The 3,754-nt window shown below is 38.5% G+C and overlaps 1 long non-coding RNA gene across 1 annotated transcript; it reads right to left on the bottom strand.

The window, feature by feature from the left end:
• Window positions 1-1,060: 1,060 nt before the first annotated feature.
• On the bottom strand, window positions 1,061-1,603 carry LOC141705859 (uncharacterized). Its single transcript, XR_012568510.1, has 3 exons — window positions 1,572-1,603; window positions 1,254-1,487; window positions 1,061-1,165 (listed from the first exon to the last, which is right to left on the bottom strand). It is a non-coding gene; the product is annotated as an uncharacterized LOC141705859 (long non-coding RNA).
• Window positions 1,604-3,754: the final 2,151 nt, after the last annotated feature.

Below are 3,754 nucleotides of genomic sequence, written 5' to 3' on the forward strand. Positions count from 1 at the left end.
TTCATCTTCTTCTTCTGCCTCCATGGTTACAAGTCCAGCTTCTTCTTCAGCCCCTATGTCAACTGGATTGGAGATTTGAGCTAGATTGGATGGAGTTACTCTAGTAGTAGAACTGTGTTGGCTAGACAAGTGAAGTGCTGGAGGTGTAGAAGCTTCTGGTGTGCTTCTTGGGGGCAAGAATGGGACAAAGCCTGGTGTAGGCATGAACACTGCTTTATACCCAACTGGTCCTAGTAGGTTCTCTTGGAAAGGAGTTGGATCTTTGCCTTTCTTCACCACATCATCACCTGCCTCCTTAACAAAAGGCAATTTCTTTTTAGGCACCTTCAATGACTTCTTACCATCCCATATGTTCTGTTGTCCTTCATTGTCAATAGCTTTTCCCTTGTCTTGTCTTCTTATCTGAAGCTTCTGTCTCTTCATCTCCTTTGGGGCTTTTTTCTTACTAGCAGAAGTTGTGTTGTGGTCAGGCCTTGTTGCATCTCCTTGCTCAACTGTCCTCATCTCAGCTTCTTCATCAAGTGGTGCACCATTCTTTTTGGTTGGACAACTAGTCTTCCTGTGAGATGAGTCCCCACACAAGGAGCAATGCATAACCCTTTTGTTGCTATACCTCTGCATAACTGGACCACTTACAGTTTGAGATCCTTGCACTCTATTCCCACCTTCCCAGTCCTCCTTCCTTCTCATTTTTTTTGGCCTTCCCCTTAGTTTTTTTGGAAGATCTGGAGGTAGAAGCTCATCAGTAGAATGGACCTCCCAGAATTCTTCTCCCTTTAGTACTTCTAGAGGGAAGTTATATGATGCCAAAAACTTCTGTTTCTTGTAAAAATCAGAGACATAATCCATAGGGTGATGCCTTCTATCATGTATTGCAGCAATGGCATGTTCACAAGGTATGCCAGTAAGGTCATACCTCCTACAATCACATGATTTTGCATCTAATTCAACTGTAACAACTCTTGTACCATGTTTGACACTATACCTGGTTGCACCATTCCAGCTAGCTCTCCAGTTTTTGGATTCAGTAACAAGTATGTCCAGCTTTCTTTTTATTCTTGGGCAAAGTTGTGCATCACTTCTGATCATAGCATCCCTATTCAATCTGATTCTTGTCAATAACTTGAAATGAATTTCTTGCATCATTGTCAGCAGAGGCATGTACCTAGTAACATGTAAAACAATAATCATTATATTTTATCCAAAATATTTTGTAAACATTAAAAGTTCCAAATAGTTGAAGTTATTTGTACCTTTCATGTATAATCCATGCATTAAATGACTCACTCATGTTGTTTTCTACATTATCAGCCTTGCAGAATGTGCTGAAATGTGACTTAGTCCAAACCTTTGGGTCCAGCTTATGAAGATGTTCATGTGCTGGCTTTGATAACCTTTGCAGCTCTTTCATTGCCCTTGCATGTGCTGCAGGATAGGGTGACATACAAGCATTCCAGAATGCCCTCTTCAAGGCCAGAGATGAAAACCTAGCAAATAAAAACAACTCAGGATACAAACAGAAAATTCATATGTAAGTAAGAGATAAGATGCAAAATATGTAAATGTCTAACCTTTTCCTGAAGTTACTATATAAATGTCTTGCACGGTATCTATGTTCCACTCTAGGGAGGAGCTCTTTCAGTGCATTATCCAAGCCTTTCTGTTGATCTGAGATTATGGTGTAACCAAAACCATCACCAAGACTGAGATCTTCACTTAGCAACTCAGTAAACCATTTCCAACTTTCTGTATTCTCACTTTCCACAACACCATAAGCTATGGGGTACATTTGATTATTACCATCCCTCCCCACAGCTGAGAGCAACTGACCACCACAAATTGTCTTCAAAAAAAATCCATCAAAACCAATAACAGGCCTGCATCCAGCCTTCCAGCCTTCCTTTAAAGCATGATAACAAAGGTAGATTCTTTTAAACTTATTGGAATCACCCTCATTCAGCCTTATGGTCCTAATCTGCACTGTATTTTTAGGGTTGCTGGTAAGAATCTCATGTGCAAAGTCCCTTAATCTTGAGTAATGGTCTTTCAATGCCTCATGTACACCCTCTAGTGAAGCCTTTCTCACCCTTAAAATCTTAATCCTAGGAACCTCTATCTCCAACTCCAGCTTGATAGCCTCTGCCATTTCCTTCACTTTCCATTATGGATTTTTTCTTATCCTGTCCCCATACAACTCTGTCAGATATTTCACACTAGCAAGCTTATTTGAGTATGGCTTACTACAGTTATGCTCATCAAATAAGGTCTTGATAGTGCAGTTGTCTGAATCTTTGTCTTTACTGCACCAAATGTAGAACTTGCATTCAGCTTCACAACTAACTTGACATCTCTGTGCATCATTTGTTATAAACTGGACTCCTCTTCTCTCCATAACTCTATATTGCCTAACAGCATCTCTAAACTCTGCCATGCTTGCAAATTTCATTCCAACCTCCCATTTTATTGTGTCACTCTTTTGCCCATATTTCACACTATTTCTTTTTCTTTTCTTGATCTTGGGGTTAGGAGGGCCAATATAGCCAATTTTGTGATTTTCATCTTCACTGGAAGATGAATCCAACCTTAACTCATCAGAAGCATACTCAGAATCATCACTTAAACTCATCACTTTCTCTCTAACTTCAAGAAGATTACCATGATTATGCTTCAAGGAATCCTTATATTTTTTCTTTTTCTCTCGAAACTCTCTCAACTCTTCATCACTGTCATAGAAAGAATCATAGCCTTTCTCATCTTCGGATTCATCACTCTCAGTCTCTGCATCATCTCCCTCATAACCATATTCTGGATCATCAGGATCACTATCATCCCCACTTCCCTCATTACCATTTTCCCCTCCCTGGTTACCATTTTCCCCTCCTTGATTTTCATTTTCCCTTCCCTGATTACCATATTCCCCTCCCTCATTATCATTTTCATCTCCCTGATTATCAATTACCTCATCCACATCATAGTGATCAATATACAAATTAATTTTACCAATTGGTTTATGAATATCTACCATAGCTCTCATAGTACTATCATCATACAAAAGTCTCATACCACTTTCAAAAGTCAGACCATCATTTTTAAAATACACTAAGTCAGATTTTGCATAACCACATTTAACAGCAAAATCATCCAAGTCTCTAAACGAAAACAAGTCAGGGTCAAAGCCAGGTATAACTTCTACATCACCGCCTACATACTTTGGTTTAGGTTTATGTTCAAAATCCCCATGGTGATGTATGTAAATAGTAACCGACGAATCCATACTGTCAATTAAACACAAGAACAAAAACAAAAAAGATACGATTTCAATAATAAACATATATAAATCACAAAACAACTATTATTTATCAACACATATCACACAAATATACAAGGACATGCATAATGTTTATATACAGGCTCGTAGAGTTTGTTCAAGATCGATTAAACGTACCTCTCTCACTGAAGAAGATTTGCGAGCAAGATCGAAGCACATTTGCAGTTGAATCGATGGTCAATTGAGTTTTCTTCAAGAGCAATTGAGCAATTAGGGTTTTTAATCCCCAATTTTTTTATCTCTGTTATGTTAAATTGTTGGGATATATTATACATATAACTATTATTTAATTTTCTTAATATATATTTGGAACACGTCAGACGCCAAGTATCTGCCACGATGTTGCCACGTACTCTCCACTTTGACGTCGTTAATTTTTCTGTTAGGTCAACTGGTCAATCTAACGGCGTTGTCATTATTCGCCAC

Source organism: Apium graveolens, chromosome 2, assembly GCF_009905375.1.
Source record: "Apium graveolens cultivar Ventura chromosome 2, ASM990537v1, whole genome shotgun sequence".
NCBI classification, from domain to species: Eukaryota; Viridiplantae; Streptophyta; class Magnoliopsida; order Apiales; family Apiaceae; genus Apium; species Apium graveolens.